An 18,246-nucleotide genomic window follows, 5' to 3' on the forward strand; every position below is an offset into this window, starting at 1 on the left:
TCCTACTTGGGATTTAATGTGCTTCCTGAATCTGAGGATGGATGCCTGTCTTTAATCAATCCTGGAAATTATATGCATATGTATACACACACATATCTCTCTCTTAAGATATATATCATACATATTACATTTCCTTACCTATGTTAGAAATATGTATGTTAAGAAATACATATTAAAATAATTTATTGAGGTAAAATTTCTATAACAAAATCAACCATTTTAAAGTGAACAATTTAGTGGCCTAATTCTTATAGTTTGGAATATTGTCTTTGTGCTATTCTATTTATTCTCTCTGCCGGGAACTTCAAGTTATATTAGATTTTCTGATTCTATTCTCTGTGACTTTTATCTCTGTTTTATATTTTCTGTCCCTTTGTGCTATACTATGTATAATTTCTTCATTCTATCTCTGGCTTTCAATAAATCTCTTTTCATCTGTGATTCTTCTGCTGTTTAACCAGTCTACTGAATTGATAATATTTTTTTTCTTGTGAGGAGAACTTTTAAGATCTACTCTCTTCAGCAACTTTCGCATTAGAGTACAGTAGTATTAACCATAGTTACCATGCTATATGTTACATCTCCATCACTTATTTTATAACTGGAAGTTTGTACCTTTTGACCACCTTTACTCATTTTGCCCACCTCCCACCCCTGCCTCTGGTAAGCACCAATCTGTTCTCTGTATCACAAGTTTTTTTTAAGATTCCACATTTAAGTCAGCAACATATAGTATTTGTCTTTCTCTGCCTTATTTTATTTAGCATAATGCCCTCAAGGTCATTCATGTTGTCACAAATGGCAAGATTTTCTTCTTATTTATGGCTGAATAAATATTCCATTGTATGTATATACCAAATTTATCTTTATCCATTCATCCACCAATGGACCCTTAGGTTGCTTCCATCTATGATAATATTTTAATTTTTAGAAGTTATATTTGGTCTTCTCCAAAAACTTCCTGGTAATTTGAGATACTCTATTATTCTTTAGTCATATTTTTGATACCTTTAGAGGAACCACATTAAAACTGACAGCTGGCCACTGTAAACATTTATTTTATATTACCCATGTGATAATTTCAATATCTGAACTCTTTTGGTGTCTTATTCAGCCATTTTGAGTTTCTGATGACTATTGCTCAGCATAGCTTATTTCCCCATGTGTTCTGCTATTTTATATTGGGAACTCATATTTGGCTAGTTTGGGGAAACCTGAGCTCTGGGTTGAGGGTATATTTCTACATAGAAGACATGTATTTGCTTCTGCCGGGTGCTCCAAGACACTACCGACCTGATACTCCTTTAAATGTTTAGGGTTCCCGGCTGCTGTAGGTAGTGTAATTTGAACCACAAATCCAAGTGAAAGGGTCATAGTTAAAAACTCTCAGGTGAGAGTTCCCAGTTTTTATCTTACTTTTCTACGCAGAGCAGGAATCAGAATATAAAGTTTGCTGGTTTTCTCCCTTTGGCTGGTGGCAAATTTGTTCTTCTAGTTCACTGCTTTAATGAAGCTGTGGTCTTTTGAGTGTACCAGTGTTGCTGGGGCCTTGACTGTAACTCTGCTTTGCTCAGGCCTAAGGCCTTTCATTCTTATTCCAGAACAGTAATTAAAGCCCAAGACTCCTTTGACTATATTTGAGGTGTTTTTGTGCAAGAATAGTTAATTTTGCAATACATGCCATATCACAGAAAAGAACTAAAGTCTGACAGTGGACGTAGCTCCTGGACCATTTCATATTAAATATGTAAAGAAATCAGGAATGATGACTTAAAACCCAGGTAAAGTCTGGTTATAATTTTCTTATCATTTGTTGGTAAAGAACAAAAATACAAACGAGTTGTATGATAAAAGTTGATGTATGTAATGAGATTCTGAGAAAAGTTGTATTTTAGGATAATACAGATACAGTGTTTATTCTAGTAAGACTAGATAAGACAAGACCAATAGTGCAATTTGATACTTAGCAATAAATATCATTACTTAGATTGAACTGTTCCGTTAGCACCTAAAAATGTATCTTTTTATACATTGTTAAAGGAAATTGGCTCTAGTGATGCACACGTCCGTACATCGAGAGTAGTCCACAGTAGAGCTGTTAGTTTAAACCATGTGAAGCCAATGCACATCTTCCTTGCAAAGAATTCCACTAAAAAGGAGCTAATTGTCCCCTAAAGTTCATTTAGTACAAACTCCATCTAATACCTGATTTGTGGTGTTTCATACAAACTCCGTTCTTACCAATAGATTGGTGAAGGGTATGCCAATTTTCAGATGGTAACGCTTAAGTTTTTCAGATTGCTATTACATGGAAGAAAACCACCCACTTTTCATGTAAATATTTTGGTAGAGATTGTAGATCTGTCCAGGAGTTCTCCATTAGTTTCCAAGATAGAGTTTAGCAGTAGCTTGACCAAAAAATCTCCTAAGAATATCTAGTTTAGACTCACTTTGGGGAACCACCAACTCATTCATATTGGGCCAAAGAGAAGCTAGGAACAGACAGTCCCAGGAGCCAGCTTTTCCATTTCAGTGTTTGCAGGGCTCACCAGGGAGCTGTGGGGAATCCTGACACATCATGGTGAAATGCTCCTTCTCTGTAACCATGAAAGCAGAAACACAGGCAGATTTTCAGGGTGCTTATTAATAAATTAATTCCATAGAAGAAGAAGAAGAATGATTAAAAAAACATGGCTCTAGTTCCCTGCTGTGCAGATACCCTGAGGTCGCAGCTAAACCAGCACTCAGATGTCAGTCTCTTCTTTATGTAAGATCCCTACGTATTCTCTTACGTTTGTATGATCTCAGCTACACATTTAAAATAATTTTTGTGAAAGTTATCTGGCATCTAGGTGTTCTGTGGCAGGAGGATTTAAAAAAAAAAAAACCAGTCTGCCCTATCGCCAGAAGCAGACTGTCTTAACCAAGTTGCATTCCTTATTCTTCATTCTTAGCAGGTACCTGTGAGATTTTTGTTAAATTCAATAAAAAACACGTTCACCATATCATTGTTAAAAACAAAAATGGGAGAGACACTATCAGCTTCCTTTCTCAGCGGTAGTTTATCCTAAATACATGCATTTTATCAGCTGCTGTTTCTGTTCGTGCTATGACTTTGGAATTTCAAGAAAACTGTGTAAGAGAAACAACAGCAAAACAGCTCCACACGCCCTTTTAATTTTAAAGCAAATTTAGATAATACATTGCTGTTTGTAACTTGGTACCTTTTTTAGAAAGCTTTTCTTTGCCTTAGCAAATAAATAACGATGAAAAAATCTCTGAAGCCCACAAATAGTCTAAATTATTTTTCCTGGAGCTTCTATGGTATCTCCTTAGTGTAAATAAATCTGAAAAGCTTTGCAGATAAATGTTGGAAAATGAATTTTTTATCATTTGTAAAATCAGGCAAGGGAAATTATCTCTAAAGAGATCAATCTCATTGACTTGGTAGTTTTATTAAACTTTAATCATCTTTTCAATATTTTCATTGTTGAGGAAGACATGTTCCCAGACAGTAAAGATTCAGCCACTGACAACTTGAAAGATAAATATATAATTTTCATAAAAGTCTTGTAATCCTTAGACACTGGTTGAGTAGAAACACAGAATTGAATAGTACAGTCAGCACTGAATCTATCAGTGAGACCAACAGTCTTAGTGGGTGACATATTTCAACACACTGTACCAGCAGAATATCATAAGAAGACTGGTTCAAAATAGTCTGGAAGACAAAGCTTCATATCTAATTAATCCTGAAATAGTATTTAATTACTCAAATCAACTGTCATATTGATTCGTGTTCCTTATATCACAGGGAAAGGAGACCAATTTAGAAGAACACTTTATTGAGGTATAATTGATATTAAAAAGACTGTACAACTTGATGAGTTTGAGAATAAGTACACGCCAGTAAAATCATCACCATAATCAATGCCAAAAACATATCCATCACCTCCAAAAGTTTCCTCTTCTCCTTTTTCTTTTCTGGTGGCAATAACACAACATAAGATCTACCCTCTTAGCAAATTTTTAAGTACACAATACAGTATTGTTAGCTATAGGCACTATGGCTTACAGTAGATCACTAAAACTTACTCATGTTGCATAATTGAAACTTTGTACCCTTTGACCAAGACCTCCCTGTTTCAAAGAGATCTTATTCTTGCCTGTTTTAAAAATCATCCTCATTCAGTATAGGTACTCAATCTCAATTTAATTCTTCATCTCAAAGAGAGGTAATGATATCTGCTTATTTTCAGTAAATTATTGTATATAATTTTTAAGTAAAAACCAATTAGTAAGTCAACAGTCACATTTAACCACAATAGAAAACACACATCCCTTTGTTTTGAGAAATAAGAGACTGCCTTTGTCGGTCCACAGAGAGTGGACTGTTGGGCTTCTGCTCTTCCTAATGTTCCAGGCAGTGTGGACAGTAACCAAGTAGAATGATGGTGTGTTAGTGATGCCTTAGATCTCAAGAATCCAAGTATTGGACAAATAAGACATTAGACATAATCACTACCTATGAGCAAAAAGGTTTATTTTTCTTTTAATTTCTAACATTACAAGGAAAAAGAAAAGGAACCATATTTTTCCCTAGTTTCATTATAATAGGTGTATGACAATATATGTATTAAAATGCATGAAAAGCATGACAATCTATTTAATTCAGCATAAGAAAAATGCCAATCTGCACAGAAGAACTTATGGTGTTAACTGAGTTTACACAGGTATGCAAGCTGTAGTTCTTTTCCAATAGAAGATAGTGTGTGCTGGATCTTGGCCTTTCTAGACAGCAGCTGTGAACATGGCCTGGAGCATCCACTGTCAGGCTCCTGTCACCTCATAGACTGAGAAGAGAGCTTTCTCTGCCTTGGGTCCCATCATTTCTTTGTGCTACTTATTGAGACAATCTAGATTAGACTTGCTGAATTACTTCAGGGGAATCTATATTGAATGCCCACTCAATGTGTATATGGTCCTGTCTTGGGTTGCTTATGTTCAAAGATTAATCATATTGATAATGCATTTACCCCACAAAAATCTGTATTAGATTTCACACAATGATACAATGCAAAATGAAATCAATTTAGCAAAAACACAGACTATGTTATTCATGAATTTACACTCAAGAATAAACAATTAATGAGAGCTGATATTTAAAAATATCATATATGCTGATGAAAAAGCAACCCTAAATGGGATCTGATTCTCTATTTTCATAATGAAAAGGTACAAAAAGCTTTTAGTTTGACATGAATATAGAAACATAATGGATGTTAATAAGATAGCCAATGTTTACTTGAACTATGTAATACGAATTTGGTTACATATAATATTTAAAATCATTTTATAAGAATATGTCAATTTAGAAATATTTCTTTTCATTTCAGAAACAATTTTACTCAAATTCTTCACTTACATTTTGACACGTGTCTTCATCTTCGGGAGAGTCACTTTTTGAGCCATCTAACAGTTTTCCAACTTCAAATCTTTTGAAATAAAAGAATTTTTAAATTGTTTGAGATAAAAATACCTTTGAATTGGCATATGGTGCAATAATTGGGAATTTTATCCACCAACAAAATAGCCAATAGTGAAACAGTAAGACAGTTGTTTTTCATTGTCTTTTAAGACATTTATTTATTTAGACGAGATAAATGACTTACTGAATTACTTTATAAGAAAGTGATCTTGATAATCTTGTTTATATCCACACTTCAACATTTACAATAGGGAGGTCCTAAATGGGAGAATAATGACCAAATCTGTACTAAAAGTCTCTGTCTCTTTTTACTTTTCTTTTTACTGGTTCCATTAGAAGACCTTCTAAAATTGCCAATATAACATTGCTTGGGACCTTTTCACGTTAATGCATCTTTATAAATAGTTCTTTGTAATTAAAATACACTAATTGAAAGAATGCCACCCACATCATACGAGAGTTTTTAAAAGGACTTGAATACTAAGTAACTCTCTTTTCTTGAAGGACAATTTTGTAAAACACAAAACAAAACATATTTCACAAATAATCTGCCTTATGTTTTGACTTAAAGAATATTTATTTACTTTTTGCTATTATCTTGGCTTTGATATTATCATTCCTTACCGTGGGGCTTTTCACTCATTGAAGCCACAGAAATGCTCTATACTATTTAACACATACATGGGATGGTGGTTTTAAAACATGTCCACAAATTCTTTGACTCTACTCCCATAAAAAATAGTATCTAATTCTCTTCCTCTTGAATACAAACCAATCTAAGTGACTCAATTTTAACGAATAAAATGTTATAAAAATGATGCTGTGTGACTTCTGAGGCTAGGTTAGAAGAGGTGATATGGTGTCTGCCTGAGTCTCTGTCTCTGTCTCTCTCTTTCTAACCTCTCATTGAACTGGTCGCCATGTTGTGAGGAAGCCCAGCCCCGTGGAGAGGCCATGTGTATATGTTCTTCTGCCAACAGTTCCAACGAAGGTCCCAGGCAACAGCCAGGATCACCTGCCAGATATGTGAGTGAATGAGCCGTCAGATGACTCCACTCTTTGAGCTGTTCCAGCCAACATCAAGCAGAGCTTTGTCCAAGTTGTAGATTTGAGAGCAAAATAAATCCTGTTGTTTTAAGTCACTAAGTTTTGGGGTGGTTTGTTATGCAGCAGTGGATAACCAAAATCCACAGGTCATGGGTTATAGAAGAGTACAAATCTTGCTCCAAAAAGAATGATGATGATAAAATAAGTAAATATTAAGGAAATAAAATTTCTGTTAAAGGTTATAGAGATCAAAATAAAACATCTTTTTTTTGAAAGTTGTTCTTATCAGGAAAAATAAAACTGTTCCCATTTTTCATTGGGTGTAACTGAAGAATAATTCAGTGAAAAAGAGTAATATAAGGAAGTAAAAAAACAAAATAAAGACAAGGTTAAGGGCATTGCATTAAAAAATGGCACCGTCTCTCCCTCTTGTAAACCACACTTATCTGATGTGTCCTATGGTCCTCAGCAGGTTAGCATTACATCTCTTGGTCCCCAGTAAATTCTTTATGTTCAAGCTGTATCTCCCTGTCCTAAACAGAGTATCTTACACAGAATAAATGCTTAATAAAGAATTCCTGAATGAACAAACACATGAATATGAGTCATAATAAATCCAATTTCCGTTTTTGGATGGCAGTGCCGATATATTTTCTTTCTGAATCATTATTCCTCAAACACACTGAGTGGACTGAATATGTCCCTCTAAAATTCATATATCGAAGCCCCAACCCACAATGTGACTACATCTGGAGATAGGGCCTATAAAGAGGTAATTAAAGTTCAATGAGGTCATAAAGATGAAGCCCTAATCCAAATGGAGAGTGTCCTTCTAAAAAGAGGAAGAGACACCAGGATGTGTGCACAGAGGAAAGGCCGTGTGAGGCCACAGCGAGAAGGCGGCCATCTGCCAACCTGGGAGAGAGGTCTCAAGAGAAACCAAACCTGCCAACACCGTCATCTTGGATGCAGCCTCCAGATCAGTGAGAAAATGAATTTCTGTTGTTTAAGCCAGCCAGTCTGTGATATCTTGTTATGGCAGGCCAAGCAAACTAATAAACACACCAAACATGTCCCCTGTCAAGGACTTTGTACTTGCTGGTCCCTCTCCCTAGAACTCTCTGTTCCCAGGTAGCCCCAGGGTTTGTTCTCTGTTGATTCAGATCTCTGCTCGTATCCCACCTCATCAGAGGTCTTCCCAGACCACCTTATGAAAGGCAGGTTCTCCCCAACTGACTCCTTAACCTCTTACCCTGCTTTAGATTTTCTTCCCAGCACTTACCCGTAGTTCTCATTATATGATATATTTATTTGTTTTTCAGTTTTCCCCAGTGGAAAGTAAGTCCTTGAGGGCAAGAACTTTGCTGATTTTATCTTACTACGCTATCCTAGTTCCTGTAACAGCGCTGGCACAAAGTAGCAGCTCAAGGATGTTGAATGAATAAAAGAATGCACACGTTTAGGTTGATGAAGAAAAAAGGATCCGGTTTCAAAAGTAACATCCTCATAAAATTCAAGGTAAAAAGCATATATTTTGTGAAGTTGCAAAAGCATTCTAAGTTTTATCACATAAGCATTCTGAGCACCATAGGAAGAGTAGGGCTTGGGCAGCCAGGAACTGGAGCCTATAACTACTGGGGGAGGCAGGAGGATGAGAGAAGTAACAGCACCGAAAGCAGGGAATCTGAGTCCTGTTCTCACAGAGGACATGGTTGCACTAAACTCCTGGTTACAGCCCTGGCTCTATCCTGCTTCCAAATATCCCTGGCTAATTTTGACCAGAGAGACCTTAGATCCAGACTAGAGATGGTTCCCTAACTGATTGGGCTGGAAACAGAAGACCTGTAGAAGTGGCTCCTCTCTAGGAGTGAATTCAGTGAAGTCACTGCAGTGCCCTGTCATCTTGGGCATCATCAGGATGCTCACTGTCTTGGGAACCAAATGTGCTCCAGAGGGATGAGCTTGGGCTCTTGTGTCAGAGCAAAGTTTATTTCAAAATGTCACTGTTTTAAATCTAGACTTTAATATAGAATTTAAAACAACTCGTGGGATTGATTCACAGCCACTGTTAGAAAGGTAGGGAGTACATTGTAAATCCTGCGAGAACAGGAACCTATGTCTCTCTTGTGTACTGTTACATCCTTGGTATCTAAGAAAGTTCCTTGCACACAGGAGATGCCCAATAAATGTTCACTGAAAAATGACAGGATGTATACACAAATAGGAAGGGACAACAAAATTGTACAGTTTTATGCAGTTCTGATTCTCAGCCTAGAGCCTTGCCATGAATCCAAACTCTCCTTACTCACAGCTTAACAATAAGAGAGGTCTGAGAGTCTGTTAGAGAGAAAATAGCAATCACTATTTCCTTTCATTCTAAATACGTTCTAAAAAATACTTAGATACCCATGAGCCAGACCTGATGGCCTAGCAGTTAAAGTTCAGCGCACTCCACTTCAGCAGCCCAAGTTCGGTTCCCAGGCGTGGAAACACACCACTTGTCTGTCAGTAGCCACACTGTGGTGGTGGCTCACATAGAAGAACCAAAAGAACTTACAACTATACACAACGATGTATAGTTGTAACAACTGGGGCTTTGGAGGGGGGAAAAAGGAAGGAAAAAAAAAGGAGGAAGATTGACAACAGATGTTAGATTAGGGTGAATCTTCCCCTGCAAAAAAAAAATTTAGACACCCAGCAGAGGAAAATATCAGGTGTTTATTTTTTTTTTGGGGGGGTGAGGAAGATTGGTGCTGAGCCAACATCTGTTGCCAATCTTCCACTTTTTACTTGAGGAAGATTGTCCCTGAGCCAACATCTGTGCCAATCTTCCTCTATTTTGTATGTGGGACGACACAACAGCATAGCATGATGAGCAATGCATAGGTCAGTGCCCAGTATCTGAACCTGTGATCCCTGGGCCACTGAAGCGGAGTGCACACACTCAACCATTATGCCACCAGGCCAGCCCTGAATTTTTAGAAATCAGATGTAAAAATGTAAACCAAAGTATTTGGTAATATTTATTATTTTGTGAAACATCCTAATAACTACAACAAATAATCAATTTATAAATTATAATTTAAACTTATCATGGAAAGTTGTTAAATGAAAAAATATAGTCATCCAAACTTTTAAAAAGTTCTACAAATAGGTTAAACAAATCAAAGATAGCAGTAGGGGCTAGATTTGAGGGTATTTTAGAGGCATATCTAGAAAGCCATTGAGAAAATCAGAATTTTGGGGGGTTTATGCCTATTTCTGTTCTGAAAAACAGTGTTTAATAATAGTAAAATAATTCCTATTTGTTATATATAGAGAATATAATGAATTTCAATTCTTAAATTACAAGATTTTCCCAAAGATGACATGCTGTATACATTTCCCGCCAAAGGAACATGACAATGTTCAGAAAAAAACTAGTGTGTAATTTAGTTTTTATATAACTCAGATCCCTATCTCTCCCCAGAAGTGCAATTTCAAAGTGAAAATGAAGAGCGGGGTGATATATGGCTTGTAGAAAAAAATGATTAAACAAAGTCTTTCTGATTAATGATTTAAATCAAAATCTAAATGGGTACGTTTATCAGTTCCACCCTGGAGCGCCCTTAGAATAATACACTGCTGCAGATTATTAACCCACTCATGTGGGTTAGAATTTGCATCACTTATCACACAGAAATCATTGCTATTGCTGAACTGACGGATGGTTAATCCTCAACAGATTGCAGTTTATTAACATTAGAAGGAGGGCGGAGCATTGCACCCCAACATATTTTGGGGGACATGCCCACGCTGTTCCTCTCGGCTTCAGAAGCTTTTCTCCTTTCTTTCTCCCAGTAGGATTCAATTCTTTTGGAGTGTTTCTCCCTTATCTATCTCTTTGATCTTTGCTTGAAAGCAATAGAAACTTTAATCAGGATTTCACAACTTGTTATATTGATTGTTCCTCTGGACTTATCAACAAAACAAATGTCTTTGTTTTTTCTGTATTTCTTTAGTAAAAGAATCAAAAGCCAGCTTCCTACAAAACAAAGACAACTTAAAAATCGTTCAGTTCTAGTGGGATAAAATATTGACTGTGGATTCAAAGTAAGCAAACAGATACAAAGAAAATATCTATTTTCATCACCTCATATATTGCTCAGAGAATGCCCTTATTTCCAAGTCTCATTTATAAAGTACCCATCACTTCATCACTGTGTATTTGAACTTATTTTCATTAACTGGATAAATAAGTCTCCTGATTATTTTCCCAAAGGATTGGCATAGCAACACGCTGTTAGACTGATCTCTTTAGCTTACTAGCTTCCTTTCTCTCTCTCCAGCCTGAATTACAAACTCTCCATTTCTCTTCTTTTTAGCAACTCTTTCTGGCTCCTTCAGTAAAAATTTGAAATTTGCTCTACATGAATTCTCTTGGATTTGAAAGCCAAAATAGCTCATAATTCTAGCTGTCCGTCTTCAATATTCATTGTCACGGCAAAGATTTCTCCCAGAAAATTTCTACTTGAAAAATATATCATTTTAATAATGTTCCTAATGTTATTACAAGCGCAACTCTAGAATTTTTAACCACTATAGTCTTATTGCTTTATCAAGTAAATGAATATATGAAAGAAGGCATTATGGAATCCATCAAAATCAGCCCTAATCAATTAAGGACACTGGGGATAGAAATTATTTGTTTCAATAATATCAAGAAGTAGAATTGTGAGCACATGCTGCATAAATTAACTACTTGTTTTCTGGAAAGCAGAAGTTCGTTCCCGCAGATAAAATGTCTCCTCAGTCAGGAAGCAAGAAACAAAAGAATAGATCCCAAATAAGGACAGGTCTTGGGTGTTGGTGAAGTATAGGTAAAGAGATGAAGATTTCACAAACACTGGTATCAACCTGAGAGGTGAGCTCTTAAATTAGGGAAGGAGAGTATGAATTTGGTCACAAAATTCAGCATACAACTTTAGTAACAAAAATGAAGCTTAAGCTGCAATTTACATTAACTATTATAAAAGTCCAGCATTCAGCAAACCTAAGTGAATAATTATACTTATAAAACTAAATGGTGAAAATTTGATTAGTTCACAAGGTTAACAGAATCCAACTTGATTCTTCAGTTGTTCTGGTTCTATCTCTGGACTATTACTTGACCAGGGGAAAGGATGAGCATTTCATTTTAATGAGGAAAATGTAATTTCTGGGTAAAATCTGTTCATTTACAAATGGATCTTCTCTATGAATTGCATGGGGAAGTCAATGTTTCTCAAAGAAACTACACTGAATAGATGGTTTCGTATCATTATTTATTGGTGCATTTTATCCCAAATTATGGTATAAGAGTAACTAAGGAGGAAGCAATCAAGATAAACATTTACGTTGACTTACACAGTAGAATTAGACTATCCATGTCTCTTAATGTGTATGACTGCTCTTAACGGCCAAATATTCTCTCCTGTGCTGACTAACATGGTGGCTGCTAGCTACCTGTGACTACATAAATTAAATTGAATTAAAAATTCAGTTCTGCACTTGCACTGGCTACATTTCAAATACTCAAAAGCTACATCTAGCCATTCATTACTGTATTGGACAGTGAAGATATAGAACATTTCCATCATTGCAGAAAACTCTATTGGACAGCGCTGTTGGTCTGATCCTATAACGTGCCATGATAATTTACTTTTTTAGTAATGATTTTTTTCTTATCAGGCAATTAATATTGCCCATTATAGGAAATTTAGAAACTACAGATAAGCCAAATGAATTCAACTGTAATCAGCTAATCCTATGATGCACAAATAACTACTTAATATTTGGTATTTATTGTTGGTGCTTTTTCCAAGCCCTTAGAAACTTTAAACAAAAATGCAACATACAAAACTTTTACTGTATCTCATAAAATATATTAGGAACATTTCTGTTTGTTGTTTTTAAAATCTACATTATTTTACATGGCTGCATGATATTTATTCAGACTACTGCTACCTTTGAAGCTATTTATGATCACTTTCTTGGTATAAATCCTGGAATTAGAATTTATGGGTATTAATTTATTTTTGAAACTTCACTTTCAGGAATTGAATTTTGAAAGACAGAGATGTCTGAACCCAAGTGTTCTCACCTATATAGGACAGGGTGTAACGAAACGGCCTCCAGGCACTCTCCTAGCTTTCCAGGTCTCAGAATTTTTTCAGCGAGTGCCCAAATCTTAAGTTACTAAAAAGCAAGGAAGAAAAAAACACACAGAGGCTTGAGAGAGCAGTTTTAAGAAATCAGTGTTTCCTCTTGTACACACAGTACTGCAGTGAGTTCAGGAATTTGGGAGCTGATCGGGGAAAAGATATGCCCACAAGGTGGCGGTAGCACACAATGAGCTTTATTCGGTGGTGCGTTGAGAAGTTTGCGTGGGGCGGCGTGGACGGGAAGTACCCCCCAACCATGAGACCTTCCAGAGACAATAGCGTGGGGCCACCACCCAAAAGAGGAAGAAAGTGAGGGGCCTCCTGGGGAATAGAGGAGTCAGAGAGGGGAGGTTCCACGTCCGGGTGATGTCACTCCAGCATGATGGGGAGTTTCTGGGTCAGAGAGCTCTGAAGGGCACAGTGACTTGGGGGCTTTCATAGTCCCAGGGTTTGTTTATCTAAGGCTAACAGATGTTGGGTGCAATTTCATGGGATATGCAAAGCAGGTAGGCTCTACGTGACTAAAAATTATAATTATTTGGGCTATCTTTGAAACAACTGGATGTGCCAGAATTTGAGTTTGGTGCCTGTGGGCTTTTGAGCTAATGGTCCTGGCCTGCTATGAAGAAGTAAACAATATAGGGCCAATAGACAGGGGTCATCTTTGGCTCATGGATGGAACAAGTGTAAATTACATCTTATTATTCAGTCATTTAATCAACAAACATTTATTAAGTGCCTACTATGTTCTAGGCACTGTGCCAGGAAATGATCTTACAAAGTTGAAGAAGATGCGGTCCCTGATCTCAAGGGGCTTATCGTCCTGGAAGAGGGCCCCCTGAATGGAAGAGTGTGACCTTGAAACAGCAGATAGGAAGCTGTTGGTCTATTATTCTTCATGGGTTTTTCTGAAAAAAATCATCTTCCTGTTACTTATTTTATAAATGGGGATACTAGGAAAACACTCGAAATATGTGTTACAATCTACCGTTACCTCTAAACCCATCGTTAACCCTTGAAAACAAGTATAATTCAATATTATCATAATTCATACATAGACAGGGATGGAGGCGAAGGGAAAAGTTGCTGGTCCTGGACATTTACTAGAAAACACTTCTATCATTACAATGTCCAGAATTAAACTCATTCTTCACTTCCTTTTTCCTCTGAATCCAGCTAATCTAGCATTTCTACTTCTGTCAACCCTACTATTCCCCTATCAACCTGACCTAGAAATCGCAAAATTATGTTTGCGTCCATCTTCTCCTTCAAACCCAACATATAATCATCTGCTAAGTCATGTTAGATTCCATGGTCATGATGATTTTATGGAGCCTCTTTTCCTTTCTCTGCCCATGGCACGCTCCTCGTTCATGTCTTCATTTCCTCTAGCAATTGTTTCCTAACACATCTCCTACTCCCAAATCTTGGACCATTCATTGCTCTCATATTGTTTTTCTATAAACATAATTCTAACGTTGTCATTCCTCTGTTCAAAAGCCCGACAGCAAACTCCTTACTCTGGCATTCAAGACCCTACACCACGTTATCCCAATGTTCCTGATTGTCCACCATTACCAACCTGCATCCTGTAGTATAACCTCCGGTGGCATAGAACACCAGCATTCCCTAGAACATGTTTGCAATTTCATTCACAGTGTCTTTGTTTAAGCAATATTCTTTTCCTAAAATAGTCCTCAAGCCCTGCCTATCAAAACCGGATCCAAATTTTAAGGCTAAAAAACCCACCATCTTCAAGAAACCTTTCCTGATTTCATTAATTAACTGAAAATGTACCTGCATTTTAGCTAGAACTTTCTCTGGGCTTCTTAGACAACAGCCTTATTCTACCTTGTGACTGGTCATTTGTGTATTTGTTTTCTTCCTCTGTAAGATTGAACTTTGAGTAAGACTCTTTCTTACTCGTTTATGTAACCTCTATATCTCTCACAACAATGAAAATGTGCTGTGCTCTTCACATCCAGAACACAATGCACTTCAGATGGACCATCGACTAGGCAAAAGGTTCATTAATGATAAGAAACAATTCTGGGAATATAGACAAACCCCTAAGCTGCCTCATTTAGTCGGAAAATATATTAAATGCCTAAAAAGAACGCATATGCATGCAGACAACTTTATGAGTCACTGTTGCTATAAGAAAAAGTTCTATGTTTGTGGGCCAGCCTCGTGTCCTCGTGGTTAAGTTCAGCGCCTCTGCTTCATCAGCCCCAGTTTGGTTCTTGGTGCAGAATCTTGGGGAGGCTACTGGCCGAGGCCTCAACTGTGCAGTCACAGGGGTCTATTTTTAATAGTACATCTCTAGTTGAGCACATTATTAGGGACTGGGTCATGGTAACTAAAGTCACCAGAACCTTCTTCTTCTCACCCAACTTCCTGGGAGGTTGACTTCTTCATGAGATAGCTGCTGTGGAGTCTGTCCCAGATCCACGAGAGACAGTCTTGAGGGTTATTTTGGACATCACAGTTTATTGCTCTCCCTTGGAAGGTACTGGATAAACACAGCTGAGAATTCTTGTTCTTTGGGCTCTCTCTTTCTAGGATATATGTAGACTATACCATCTGCCTTGTCAATTTTTTTTTACTCTAATCATCTTTATTATCAGATCTGGATACTGCTTCCAAATCTCCACGGCAACACGTACCATTCCTTTTCTCTAAGCTCCAACTGCTCCCTGTTTATACATCTGTGTCCTTCATGGTGAAATAAACACTAATTATGCTGCACCACAAGTATCCATTTACCCTCTCCTTGCCTGGAACAAAAAGCTCCTTGAAGGCAAGGATTATTTTTAATTGTTGTCCCATAGCCGGCTACTGCCTAGTATAGGATGGATGCTCAAAAACATATTTGTAACATAGGTGAATGAATACTAGGCTTTCGCTACTCTCATGTATGTATTCAAACTATTTTCACTTAGAGGAAGTGACTTTACAAATTTCTTTTCTCTAGTTGAACTTATTTATTATAAAGATGATTTTCGTTATGAAGAAAAAAGAATAAATGTCATATAGCTTAATTATATATAAAATTAGTTATATATAAATTAAAATAATTTGTCAGAAGCTTAAAAGTATTTTTAATTTAGAAGGAAGTTAGAAAACAAGAAAAGGTATAAAGAAGAAATTTTTTTTTTTAGAGGTACATTGGCTGACCCACAATATCCTTTTTTAAAATTTTTGAATGTTTATATTATTAGTTTTTATTGCAGTAACATTGAATCATAACATTATATAACTTTCAGGTGTACATCATAATATATTTCAAATTCTGTGTAATTACATCACGTTCAGCCAAGACTGATTACAATCCATCACCACACACATGTGCCTGATCACCCCTTTTGCCCTCCCCCCTCCCTACTTCTCTCCGGTAACCACCAATCCAATCTCTGTTGCTATGTGTTTGTTTGTCATTGATTTTATCTTCTCCTTATGAGTGAGATCATATGGTATTTGACTTTCTCCCTCTCACTTATTTCACTCAGCATAATACCCTCAAGGTCCATCCATGTTGTCACAGATGGCCAGATTTCATCATTTCTTATGGCTGAGTAGTATTCTATTGTGTACATATACATCTTCTTTATCCATTTGTCCCTTGATGGACACCCAGGTTGCTTCCAAGAACTTTACAAATTTTCACAAAAACTTCCTTCACCTGTTATGTACTCACGGATCCACTTTGGACTACCTGAGGATATATGCTTCCTGAGGCAGTAAACTGTTGGCTACTTCTCAGATTGGACTTGATTCATTCATCATCTTCCCTTTAAGAAGGGGCTGTGGGCTAAAACATCACAAATTGCCCTCCGCCCTCAACATCTGTCCCTCATCTTACCATATAGCTATGTTCTGAAATTAAGCGTATACTTGGGAATCGCAGAGGCAAGTCCATGAACAGGTAAAACACGTCCCTAAATGGACCTCTGTCCTTAAAAACAATTGACTCTTCTAGTTTTTCATCTCTTTTTCAGCCCTATGCTGAAAATCAACCTGATTTCATACAAATTAATGAAAACCGAAATGTTTGAACAGGAGGTTAACTACTAGCTACAATAAGCAAATGTAATAGAAGTAATAACAGCTTCTGAAATGCCAGGTTATTGCTGGCAAACAGAAAAGGTTGTCTTTGAACTGTAATTTGGAGGGGGGAGGAGTCGATTTTAATAGGACTGTTGGGTTTTAAAAATCTCTAGTAAAGAATTCAGCTGTCATCCTATTACGGAAATTAATTCTAATGTCAAAACTAGCTGAGCACTGAGTATCAGGCAGAAGTGCTGACCAAGTAATTTGGTTTTTTTCCCTGAGGAAGATTAGCCCTGAGCTAACATCTGCCAATCCTCCTCTTTTTTCTGAGGAAGACTGGCCCTGAGCTAACATCCATGCCCATCTTCCTCTACTTTATATGTGGGACGCCTACCACAGCATGGCTTGCCACGTGGTGCCATGTCTGCGCCTGGGATCCAAACCAGTGAACCCTGGGCCGCCCAAGTGGAACCTGCGCACTTAACCACTGCGCCACTGGGCCGGCCCCCTGACCAAGTAATTTTTTAAGCTAAGAAAGTGTTATATTTCTATAGCAGTTACACCAAATATTTTAGACATTAAAGATGTATTTATAACTAAATATATTGTTCACTTCTCAATATAATTACAGAATAGTTTATATAAAACATGCAGACATTTAAAATCTACTTAGAGTTCTAACCCTGACTTTATTATAATAGCAAAATTATAATTATGCATCTCACTAAAACTGCATAATTTGTGGGAAAGTGTTTTCTATTGTCTCTGCTCCTATTTTTCTTAATTACAAGGCCAAGTTTTTCATTTAAATTTTTAACAAAAATTGTGCACCTATTTATCAGTTGAGTTTGTTTTTATGCCATAAATCATTATTCATTCAAACAAATATTTAGTGAAAATTTTTTGTAAAAGTCAAGAAAGCCATATAAGTACTGCACACCTTATACAAACATCTGAATGTATACGTGCACAATATAAAAATATACATAAATATCAGTTCATCTGAATTACTCTCCAATTTAACATCTGACCAGAGGACTACAATGATTTAATACTGAATTCTAAGTCAGCACAATAAAGTCATAAGCCACGTATCACTTCCCTTTGCCAAATTTAACAAAGTGGATGGAGAGAGAAGAAAGATGGTAACATGTTATGATAATATTTCATAGCTATTAAATCTGGATTAGGCCACAGCTATTCACATGAGAGGAGGTATGGGAAAAGGCGTATGAAATAATCCGAGGGTCTCATCTGGTTGAGAGTTATTTTCTTTTTCAAAGGCAATGTTCAGACCAAAGACAGCTGAGAGACGCTGGACACCTTACTCGTGACCAGATTTGAGTCGGGAACACCCAGCGTCCAACAGCTGCTTCCTCAGAAGCCTAGCGCTACCCTTTCTCAGTTTGAGTTTCAATCTCAGAAAAGAGGATCAAAACGACAGGCTCCAGGAACAAACATTGCGCTGCCTCCTTTGTT

The sequence above is a fragment of the Equus asinus genome, chromosome 11 (genome assembly GCF_041296235.1).
Source record: "Equus asinus isolate D_3611 breed Donkey chromosome 11, EquAss-T2T_v2, whole genome shotgun sequence".
Lineage (NCBI taxonomy): Eukaryota > Metazoa > Chordata > Mammalia > Perissodactyla > Equidae > Equus > Equus asinus.